Source organism: Betta splendens, chromosome 17 (assembly GCF_900634795.4).
Source record: "Betta splendens chromosome 17, fBetSpl5.4, whole genome shotgun sequence".
Classification (NCBI taxonomy): domain Eukaryota; kingdom Metazoa; phylum Chordata; class Actinopteri; order Anabantiformes; family Osphronemidae; genus Betta; species Betta splendens.
Window position 1 is genome coordinate 9,160,814 of NC_040897.2, and position 12,792 is coordinate 9,173,605.

The window sequence follows — 12,792 nt, forward strand, 5'->3', positions numbered from 1 at the left end:
GATTTGTAGAAGGTCAACCCGCAAACAAACTGGTAGACGTAGGGGCGGCTACAGCCAACACATCTGATTAAAAGGTTAAGTAAAATACATGTGATGATGCCCTGTCCCTGCAGTAAAGGTCAAAAGTCAACTTCCCTTTTGAAAAGCACTTCACTTAAATAAAACATGTGGATTTTCCTTCATAATAACATATAGGTCATACAGGGTGGCAGCATCTCTCCACATGTCTTGTACTAACATACACAAAGCACACCTCAAAGCTCACAAGGATGTTTACAGCTTAGTTCTGGGCGGTTGCTCTGTTTTGCCCTTCTAATCTCATTGTGTCTCCGTCGGCCTCTGATCTTTGGCATTTTCAACATTCCAGCTATCTGCTGGTCTCTCATTTGGGTGAAAGAAAGAAAGAAAGAAAGAAAGAAAGAAAGAAAGAAAGAAAGAAAGAAAGAAAGAAAGAAAGAAAGAAAGAAAGAAAGAAAGAAAGAAAGAAAGAAAGAAAGAAAGAAAGAAAGAAAGAAAGAAAGAAAGAAAGAAAGAAAGAAAGAAAGAAAGAAAGAGTGAAAAGGAAAAACACTTTCACTGACGTCTTCCATTACACTGACACTTATGAACAATCGTGTGGTTAGACAGTGTCCTAAACACGACATTAATCTGAAAGTGAGAGCTAGTGGGTGGAGCAAATAGTTTATTAACACTTGTTGTTGTCGGGCCAACGATGCACCAAAAAAAAAAAAAAAAAAAAAAAAGAAAGACGAGCAATGCCATACTATCATAACGTCGGACGGTTTCCATGGAGAAAGGCTGTGTTTGTTTCGTCTGGTTTGGTAAAATGCAAAGAGGAGACAGGATGTTAGAAGGTCACACGGTGGTTCTATCACTTTCGCAATCTCCCCCCACACACACTCGCGCCTGTCACTTTCTTTTGCATCGTTTTTACATGCCATTATTTCACAGACTCATCTTTTACAGATGCACTGACTCGCGACCGCAGAACCACCGCATTTGATTGGGGATTTGATTTCCAGCGAACCCAAGAGCAAGTTTTAAACTCTGTTTAAAACAGTTAAAAACAGTATCAGTAAGTCATAGAGAAACGGGGCAAAACAACGCGCCTGTTTACAAGAATCCGCTCGTACGAGCTGAAAGGTGTGAGTGTGCGACTGGCCCACTTAAACAGAGAGAGAGAGAGAGACACAGAGGGACGAGAGACGACTAAAGAGAGAGAGAGAAAGAAGAGGAGGGAGAGGAAGAGGAGGAGGGGATGAAAGGGCTGGGGTTTCCTCGCCGCTCCCTTCTGCAGTCTAATCAAGGTAATGACGCAGGCACGGGAGATGATACAACATGCACTGTGCAGCCAGCATTTCACAAACCGCCCACGGCTGCATCACTCTCCCCTCGGTCGTTCTGTGTTTCTTCTTCTTCCCCTGAAATCGGTTTACTTCCTCTCAGTGCGCCCCTTCGTTTCCTTCCCTCCGCTGCCGTCCCTGCACATATTTATCTTTTATCGCCGCTCTCTCTCTATAAACCACTTCCGGCAAAACCCACCCCGTGTGTTCGTTTCGAAAGATGCGGCGCGTCCATCGCGGGTGAACAAACAAGAGTCAATCAGTACAGTACAATCATCTCCGCCGTCTGTGTGGTTGTGTTGTGTGAGTCGGCAGATGTCTGGCTGGCACATGGAAAGAACGCGTCCGTGCTCCGTAGGTGGAACCGTGTGAGGGAACGGAGGTGACGACAGGCGGGTCATGGCATGGTTAATGTGTGTGTGTGTGTGTGTGTGTGTGTGTGTGTGTGTGTGTGTGTGTGTGTGTGTGTGTGTGTGTGTGTGTGTGCGTGTGTGTGTGCGTGTGTGTGTGTGTGTGTGTGTGTTCAGGGCGTGTGCCGTGGAACGGGCCGGGCCTTCGCGGTTCGCCCCCAGATGTTGCTCATAACAGTTACCGTTCCCTCGGGGGAACGTGTGACGGCTCGTCCTCCGTCCGAACGAGCTGGAGGAACGTAACGTAGACAGTCAGCATGACAATAAGCCACATGAGCTAATGATGCGGCCGTTACCTTCGCGTTGAGCCGCTCATCGCTCCAGCAGAGTATTGTAACAGCGTTAGACACAGTGGATTATGGTTTTGTGTATGATCCTCCGTAATCGCACACAGAGGCCCGGTGTTTGGTCAGAAAAGCTCTTTATATAACAGCAATGCTTTGCTCTCAATCGCATGCTCTTATTCTGTCCTCCTCTTTCTCTGGAAACTAGTTTGTACCTGTCCTGACTTTTATTGGCCCACTGACTCTGTGCTGCACCACTTGGACAGACTTCAGAGCGTCCCGTGATCTGAGCCCTGCGGATCAAGCGCTCCAGCGTTATCGCGCATCATGTATTGTTACTCCAGAGGAATGTTCGACATCCCTGTTGGAAGTTGGAGGGAATTTCCGACTCCATATTCCCCCTTTGAGCACACGTCCCCTGGGCCACACAGTGAAAGGGAAGTAAACTGAGCCTCAGAGTCATTTTGTTCAGCCTTTCTAGATGCAGAACGGCGATAAAGGAGGTTTTATGATCGTGCAGATTTAATCTACGAACGCGACTTTTGGGCCGATAACTATCACAAACAAGAGGCCTTTTCTTTTACAAACAGCCCCACGTGAGATGTGAGACGTCCTTTTCCCAAAAAACAACCCTTTATTTCTTCTCTACGCTATCCGTCTGGTAATCTTAGCTCACAGTGAAAAGCATTAATCCTGCAACATCCATGAAAGCCAATTATGTATTGAGCATCTGCAGTCCCCCCGGCTGATAACAACAGTGTGCAGTGACTCCCACTGGCCAGCAGGGGGAGTCAAATGTGGAGCGAGTCAGCAAACGGCTCCAGTCAGGAGTCTGAAAGCTGAGCTCAGTGAAACGGAGCATGACTCAGTTTCTTGTAACATCTTTGTTTGTTGAGTTTTATTTTTATTTGTCATCAACCCATTCCACCATCACGGGTTTAGAAGAAAGGAGTGACCTTCCTCGACATGCTGAATATGCAAAACGCGCTTCATTCAGACCACATGAGATGAACGGGACACTAAAGGCGCCAGACACGGTGACAGACCGTGGACGCGAAGTGTGTCTGCATTTAAAGCAGCCCCGAGTCTCAGACGTGTGCCCGAGAAGCGCTGGGAGAGAACAACAGCTCAGATTATCTGCGTGAAACGACAACCGCCCCCCCCCCCCCCCCCCCCCCCCCCCCTCCACACACAGGCCTGACCTTTGATAGAAGGCGACAGATGGGTCCGTGTCTCTGGCCAGGTCCGTCCTCACAGCTGTCCAGGACGTGGAGCCGGGGGGTGCGGGGACGGGGGTCAAAGGTCAAACCTTCCCTGGAAGAAGGAACTGAGGCGCATGCACATTCATTTGGACGCGCACAAAGCGCACACGTGCGGGCGGGGAGGCCTCACGCGGGCGCATCCCTATTCATGAACGCTCGTCTCACTGCGTCCATCTGTCCGCCTCCCCCTCGACCCGTCTTCACTTCGCTCTCTCCAACCAAGCTTTTGTTTTGAACCCGAAACCAACCCGGGCTCCCCCTCGTCAGCTCGAAGACATCAGGACGCATCCCAGACAACAAAGCGCTGCTCATTAACACTTGAAACCCTGTTTGTCCCCACACGTGTGCTGCCGCTTCTTCTTCTCCTGTGCTTACAGGCTGCTCCTGTAATTCAGTACTTCTCCAGCATGCGGAGGGGGCTTCCCCTCTCCCTCCAGCCCGGGCTAGTCTGGACATGTGTGAGGGAGACAGAGAGATGTTGGAGGGCGGAATTTAGGTCCCGTCGCATCTGCAGCCTTTGTTCTGACTGATGATGTTATCAGAGCACTCTGAGCTTTACCCTCACTTCCAGGTTTCAGTGTGTTCCGGTGCTGAGAGGACATTGGACCCAGACACTGACAACATATTTAAAGCATATAAGCACATAATTGGTTCAGTTCCTTTGGTTGTGTTGTGATTCGCTATTCGTCTGGGCTCATTTAAGCATGTGTTTGAAGGGGACGTGGTCAAGAGACAGAGAAGAGAAGAAAAGGGTTGTTGGGAGGTTGTGGTTCCTTCAGTTGAATGTACAACACGACATATTACGTGTCCTCGAAGAAAAGCAAACAATCTGGGCTTCTTGGCTTTTTTCTAGTTGTCACTGTTTTAAGCGCAGCACAGACCAAACCACTTCCTGTTTCAGCGTCGAGGGTTTGTGTTTCCATTTGCTGCATCGACTCCTAAACGACACCTAAACAGTAGATTTGCAAGCGAACAGTTGTAAATTCTCATTTGCCACAAACGATGCATCATATAGTTTAAAAGGTGTAAAAGCAACAATGGAGCTCCCACAGATTTCCACTGATGCATTCTTGCATTTTGCAACTGTATCTTTGATGCACTGCCACTCAAATCTCTCGAGAAGCATCACTCTGTGTTTTCTTGTTTTTGCAAACAAAGCATAACATCATGCTGTGACATCTTTTAAAGGTTACGACTCAAACCGGGCTTCCTGTGTTATATTTGTCAGGTAACAAAAACACCCGAAAAAAACAAGCGAGGGACTGTTTGTGCAATGACAGCTACCGCATCATGCATCTGTCTGCACACGCTCACGCTTTGCGGCCGCGTGGGAAAGCGAGTGTGTTTGTCCGGAGCGCAGAATTTTAATTCAAGGGCACGTCATCGAATCAGCAAGGTTGTGTAACGCTACAGAAGAATAGCGGAGAGTGGAGCGTCAGCGAAGGTCAAACAAGTTTAGAGCTGAAATTCTTGTCAACGCGAGGAGACGATGACATCAACATTCCTCCCGTTCTCCAGCCTCCGCGTATGAACACGAAGAACGAGTAATAAAATGCCACATAGTTTAGCTTGTTTCATTCCTCGGTTGAATACTTTTCCTGACGTGTCTGCACTATTTAGCGGTTGACCTTGAGCCTGTGTGAAGCCCTTCAGGCTGGTCTTCAACTGGAAATCAATATCAGCCCCAGTGCAACAAGTACAGATCAATGGGACACGTTTTATGATCAGCGTGTGCGCTTTGAAGTATGTTTTTCTGCCTCTTATCCACAGGGTTGACCTCAATGACTCTTTAAAGGGCTGTAGGTGGGATCCAAGTGAACACACAGCAGTAATCGCATTGGAAATCCCTGGGCTCGGACGAACGCAGCGACGGTTCAATGCATTTATCAGGCGCGTGCATGCGCTCATTAAACACACTGCACCTTCAAGTGATTTATTGGAGCAGTAGCGGAGGTTTCCATGTGGCTTTACCTTCCCACCAGCTGCATTCCAACAACAAAACAGGTGTTTGACCCAGCTCTGCTTTAATTCACCATTGGATATGAAGTCAGGCCTTTGTGCTCATGCTCTTCTTTACTTTGTTCATGCTGACATTCTAACTGCATATTTAGGACGTTTCTGATAACAGCTGGCTTGGTTGTGCGCGGACACATTCCTGTCCCGCTCCCCCTCCTCACGGGACAGGTGTGAGTCCGTCGCCCGCACACACGCACTCGGCCGCGGTGGGGTTTTCAATAACGCCATTCAGAGGAGCTGAATAGGAGTCGGCGGGGGCCCCGCTCTGTCCCGCGGCCTCCGCTTGACAGACGAGCAGCCGGGGCTTTGTGCCGAGGCCGGGGGCCCCGGATCGGCCGGCGGAGAGGAGGAGCCCGTCGGCGGAGGAGGGAGGAAGGAGAGGAGGAGCGGGCGGCTGCAGGAGCTGGAACAGCGGGTCAAGTGTCAGTGTCGGTGCTCGCAGCAGATGTTTTGCCCAATCAGTGCATCCCTGCTACAGCTACGGATCAACTTCACTGTTCGTACCTCTTCATTTCAAAATCCCAAGCGCTGCCAGGTTACGACAAGCACATATGTGTAGATGCTGGTGTGTTTGGGTGCGCAGGCCGGGCGGGGACTCCGCTCGGTCCCACCTGCTGAGCACCACACAGCGCTTTTGAGTGTGGACTCGCCACAATGGCCTAAAGCTGCTGCTCCTCCTGCTGCCTCGCAGCCGGCTCCCTTTCAGGCGCGTTTGCTTTTTTTTTTTTTTTGCAGCCGATCTGCCGCGACCACAATAAATACTTCTCCAAAAGGATCTCTGAATCCAGCCCGCTCGGGGTCAGATGAATATTAACGCGCGGCGCACTCGGCTCCTGCTGTTCATGTTTTAATGCAGCTGAAGCCTGGTTTTGCTGGCGGCTCCTGGTTTTCTGCAGAGAAGGTCAGAATACTTCTCAGCCGCCACCTGACAACAGTAAAAACGAGCTGATCTTACACGTGTACCCCAAACCAGCCGCCTCCACACAAGTCATATTGCTATATTTATATACATAAGGATACAGTCACGTTCTGAAGCTCATTTTGAAGTACAGTGTCTCTCTCAGACCAGGATGACTCACTGTTCTTGCACCAGCTGCAGAGGTCTCGCGCAGCGGAGTTTGTTATATTAAAGATATGAAATATTTAGACTCCCTCTAAGTGTGATTGTGTCAGAGCGTGGCTCACTGTGTAAACGCAATGCATTGTGGTCCATCTGGAGTGAACAGAGAGTCGCAGTCAGTTATCATCAGAGTCACATGCAACATGACTGCTGACTGGTAATTGTTGCACATGCATTAAGTGTCCAGTTATTCACAACGTCATGAGTGAATACATTAAGAATCACAGATTCATTACTCAAAGCGCAGAGGATGATGAGGATGATGAGGATGATGGGGATGTCAGGTGCGGTGAAGATGCTGTTATGAATGCAGATCACGTCGCAGCCGTGTCATCACTGCGCTTCTCTCTCTCCCCTCTCCGTCTGTCTCTCTCTCGCCCCTCTCTGTCGCCATGTGTTTGTCCCGTGTTTAGTATTCAGCTGCCGCTCCTGTTCCAGACACCGCTCCACTCCCAGGAGAGGGTTAAGTCCATGCGTAAGTGGTGATGATGAAAGCAGCCGGTTACAAAAGGACACGTGGCCTCGAGTTGGACAAAGGAGGGGTGAGACAGACAAACTGCAGGAAGTGAGACCAGGAGAAGCAAGAAAAGCCTGACTGCGAGAGAGGCCTGGAGTTTTTATTCCCTCAGGGAGGTACCGCTGGGACGTGTCTGCCTGAGTCTGAATGCATGGATGGTCTGCTGGCTGCGCCAAAGACGAAGCTGTTATATGTCTGTCCACTTTTGCTGAGAGAGGCATGATGGACAGTGTCAACCTGTCCCGATCTATCAAAAACGAAAAACAAGGCTGCTGTGTCCATTCTATTCGGCCATAAAAGGCCACTTTGCCCTAATTTCTGCTCGTTTATAGGATGCCATCATATATTCAGACAGGACTGGAGACAGACCATTGTACAGGCTCCAGTCAAGGAATGCATGCTGGCAGCCATAACTCATTCTAACCTAATTGTGGTCCTGTATAGATCTCCCCCGGCAGCAGATGAATGACGTACTTCGTCTGGAGTTCGTATTGATTATGTGTTGTTACTCTGCCACAGCATCGATCTGGGTGCTCGTGGCTCTGATAAATAAACATATGCTTAGAATTTAACCCTGAGTTTTAACCAGGCAACACACTGGATGCAAATTAAGAAACCGCAAACATTTAAATCTGTGAATGGAGCAAAAAGGAAGCCAGCGGACAGACACACTTCTATTAACTAGTCACTAAATGTCCTGCACCCTCAGCGTGTGGACTAAAGATTAGGATTAAAAGCGGACCCTTGGCTCATTATGTTCATAATGCAGAGAAGGGATTGATCAGTCAAGCAGCGAAAGCATATGAAACAATTACATTTTAATAACTAATTTCATTCAGGTCTGGGATTAATTGGCCGTTTTGTTGAACACTAATTGATTCAGCCTCGTCTTCACTGTTCGTCATGTTAATCTAAAATAGGCCTTTGCTGACTCATGCTCTGGGTGCTGAATTTCTTTAGGTCTTTATTTTGAAGAACGTGAAGAACAAACCATTTTTGCTTTTGTGGGGTATGAGTCACTGAGAGCACGGGGGTCAGTCGCGCCGTTTAATCCGAGCCAGACGTCACCGGCTGCTAAACAAGCCAGCGTGGGCATAAACGCACCAACTTAGATTGAAGCGTCCTATTTGCCGGATTCGAATACGAGCACTGATCAGTGGAGGCTCACAAATGCAGCGATGGTGAGGACACAGAGCTCGGGCGTGTACGCAAGTGATGATGTCAGTTTGGTTGCGAGTGCATTCTATCCAGTCATGCTGCACACACACCGAAATACAGCTGCTATGGCAACTGGACCTTTAACCAGCGTTTTCCTTTGTCATGCTATAAACGTCAGCAGATCCGTGCGTTCACACTCCGCTCAACCATCAGATCAGTTGTCGAGTGGCTTCTTTTCATAATTTGATATATTAGATCTCAAAGAAATCCACAACCACTGATGTAAAAGGCCAGTCCATGATAGCATGTCTTGTGATCTGAAGACACAAGACTCCAAGAGCTTAATTACTTTATTACCTGTCATGAATTAAAGTACCGTACGTTATTTTATACCTGCTGTGTCTCCATTTTCTTACTTTCCATTCTCGATAGTCAGAATAACATTTATACCACGAGCCCAGTGTGGAGCAGCCTCAGGGCTTTACTTCTGCACATGTGAGCTCCGCTGCCAACCCCTCAGCATCACATGTTTCGAGCTGCCCGAGGGAGTTCACACCAGCCCACTGCGTATCATCGACCCTGCACGAGGACAAAGCGCATGATGCACCCAGAAGGTGTCGAAAACAAACGCACACGGGTAAAACACAACGCCCACGTGGCCCGTGTAGTAAGAGAAGAGGCTGCGGGGGGTCTGATCTCAAGGGAAAAATGCACTGGGTATAATAAGACGCTAACATGCATGTGTTGCTGATGTTAACAGCACTTATCACATTTCTGCGCTGACAGAAACTTGTTGGGTTCACGACTGGACGGAGCTGCGACACAGACGTGACACTAGGCAGCCAATGTGTGAAAGTGCACCATAGTGTTACAGTACAGAAAGTGTCTGTGTGCTTCACAGGGTCGTTTGTTGCTTTATTGGACAGCTTCTGTGTATTTACAATGAAATAGAAAAAAAAGAGTTGAATTATAGTGGCCAGAAAATGTGCTGTACAGTAATGAGGTGCGTGTCTGAGAAGGCTTCCATTTGCACTAGTCAGTGGTGCACACACACGAAAAATGTCCAAGCTGCTGCTTTGCACCTGGGACTATGTAAAACTCAGCAAGCAGGAAGATCCCAGGGATAAAAAAGCAGGGACCTAGTTTCTGGAAAATACATCAGCAAGAAGGGAAGATGCTAGGAGAGAGAGAGAGAGAGAGAGAGAGAGAGAGAGAGAGAGAGAGAGAGAGAGAGAGAGAGAGAGAGAGAGAGAGAGAGAGAGAGAGAGAGAGAGAGAGAGAGAGAGAGAAGCAGAGCGAGAGGGAAGCAGGTGGTCACTGGGGAAAACATTAGGAACACTTGTCAAAGGTCTCTGTTTAAACACACACACACACACACACACACACACACACACACACACACACACACACACACACACACATACACACACACACACACACACACACACCCTTGTACTAACATAGAAGTGAGGACCTCTATTGACAATGACAATGCCTTCCTTCCCTAGCCCCTTACTCTAACCCCAACCATCACAACTAAAGGCAGACATCTAACCTTTGCTCTAAGTTAGTTCTTCTAAGTTAGTTCTAACCTCAGCCCTTAAAATCACATCTTAACCCTCAAACAGGCCTTCAAAGAAGTGAGGACCGCCCAAAACACATTGGGAAGAAAATACATTTCTGTCTCTCACTTTAATGCAATGCACACACACACACACACACACACACACACACACACACACACACACACACACACACACACACACACACACACACACACATATATATATATATATATATATATATATATATATATATTTTTTTTATATATATAAAAATCTGATGTTGTTTTTAACCAGTTAAAGTAAAAACACACAGTAAAACACAGGGACACAGACATGAATGCAGATTAACACAGGGTGACTCACCAAGGCACATATTCACAGTCTGATTATGGGTTGTCACATTACCATGGCAACACATTCTGTAATGTGGTAATACCTCATTTGGGTGTCTAAGTGAGTGTGTGTTTGTTTGCGTGTCACTGTGTGGGATGGGACAATAATGTCACACGTTGAAATGTGACATGGGGGCTGCAAAACGAGAAGTTCACTGGAAAGAAAGGACTGCTATAAAAATGACTGGGCACTGACTGGTACTAACTGTAAAGGTGATACCCTCATTTCTGTAGATAGATCTAGGTGACGCGTGTAAAGCTTGTGAAGTGACATCAACCTCACTATTTAGCAGGTAGTTTGTTCTGTGTGAATATGTTCGAGAACCCGTGTCTGTATCTGTCTGCGATCTCTGTCTCGCTCTCAGGCTCTGACAGAGAGAGCACAGCTGTTGTGCAGACATTAGATTGGACGGCCTGTGCACATGTGCGTGTGTGTGTGTGTGTGTGTGTGTGTGTGTGTGTGTGTGTGTGTGTGTCACACTTTATTATTAAAGACACGTTTGATTTACACACGTCTGAAATGTGATTAAGACAGGATGGGTTGACATTATGTGGAGCAATGAATTCTGAGTCACTCTTAATTACATCACTGGTGCGAGGGTATTAATTAACGACAACCTCTACTGAGAGCAGACACATATTCAGCCAAATATGAATATTCAAGATAGCCGAGAACGTTCGTGAGACCACAGATATCCAGGCTGAGCAGAATGCAGCATTTCGTGCCCTGCGTTTGGCCGCGGCAAAGATTAGCTGAGTGGGTGTGCAAAAAAACTCACTCAGGAGCCTGACACAGACTGATACGAACCCTGTGGCCTGTCCTCTGTCTGGAATGGCTATCAATCGCTCAGCTACATGGTTAATTTGTAACACTTTCACAGAGATTTCTATCAGTGTGCTGGTGAAGACCCAGCTTTGTAGATGAGTAATAAAAACTAGTAATGTTTAACAGGATTTATAGAAGTATAATAAAATACTGTAAGTGTGTAAGTGTAAGTGTGTGGCGCTTATGTTTACATGCTACGACTGCATGCGTTGTAAATGAATCAATGTGTGAATCAAACCTGAACAAAAGTGGAGTAAATGAAAAATGAAGGGCCCAAAGTGAAAGAAAGAGGAAAGACTGTGTGGTCTGTAAGAACGCGGTTACGTCAGCGTCTGTCTGTCAGGCCACCTGTTTGCTCTGGGAAGCTCATTTGGATTGAATAACTTTCAGACTTCCCTTCAAATTTTCAGTTTTACTGTGAAGTTTCCCTCGGCCATTAATTTCCCTTTCATTTCCCTCTTCTCGTTCCCTGGAACCAGACACTACGCAGAGTTCAGCCTATCTGTCGCAGGCCAGAGAAACTGAAGCTAAGCTAATAACCGTCTCAGACATAAGCAGTGTTGTTTAAAAAGTCTGGGGCACTTTATTCTGTCACATGAAGCCATGTGAGGATATGGCCGAGCAGATGAAAGCCGCTAATAAAATCTCAGGAGCAAACAACGTCCGTCAGCAGACATTTTCTAGCAATAAAAGCCAGACTTATCTGGTTTCCATCATAAAACATATCTCTGCCAACTTCTGCCGTTCGCTGGATTTCAGTCTGGCATTCCGATAAGCGCCGTGACATCAGCTGTTTTGACTGTTTGCCTTTAGTCACTCATACATAATAATAAATCGTAAAACCTCTTTTTATGTGGTGCTTTCCAGGCTCAGAGACACAAGTTAAAACCAAAGTTAAAGCTTTCCAACCCCGATCTCGCTATTGGTCCGTGAGGCCTGCTGCTGGGTTCGAACTGGGAAATGCACAGCGGCTTACAGTCAACCAGGTGAACCCCACGACGTCTGGGTGTCTAACTTCTCACTTTAGTTTCACCAACACATGCACAGACAGACAGACATGGTTTTCTAGGATCCCCTTATTGAAAGCCTGATTATGAGTCCACGCAGTGGGTTGTTCTGATGAACGCGGCGCTCGTGGGACGGCCCCGTCGCCTGACTGAAATACATCAAAAGCCGCAGTGAAAGGCAGCGAGGGCTGTGGCGGGGAGATCCAGAGCTCAGTAGCTGGGTGTTTTGCTGACTCAAAGAACTATTGTTGTCCCACCTCCACAACCGCTTTGTATGTGACTACGTATCAGACGCGCCATTAAATGACTTACCTAGTTCCTCCTCAGAGAATTTCCCCGTGCCAGTGCAGGCGTTGATGGCGCACAGCACCGACAATGGCCACTCATCCAAACTATGTCACGACCATGAGACCATCGTGGCCTCCAGCCCATCATACCAGTAGCTGAAAGAAAACATGACAGCTAACAACTGCTAACTAGCAATCTGTGCTAATACATTAGCAATAAACTGAAGGCAGGGTTTCTTTTGACCTGTAATACTCATTATATTGTGGTAGCGGATGTTAGGAGTTGTAGCCAACAGAGATAAACACAACGGCTGTTCTGTAGTATACGTGATTATCTGTTAAGGAAGGAGCAATAAAGAGATAGTATTGTGGTGAACTTTGGTGCCATAGGATCTAGACGCCTTCTGTCCTTCTTGCAAACTGTAATATGACAAAACGGGGCTCGTTAATTGTTCCACAGCACTGATATATCACTTTACACCCTTCCTTTAAGACCAGCTTGTTAACTTCAGTAACATAACGCTTGCAGGCTGACTGCTAGCATCTAAAATATCCCGTTTCCCAGACTAAGCCCGGGATAAGATCCAAAAAGGGGGGTGGAAAGA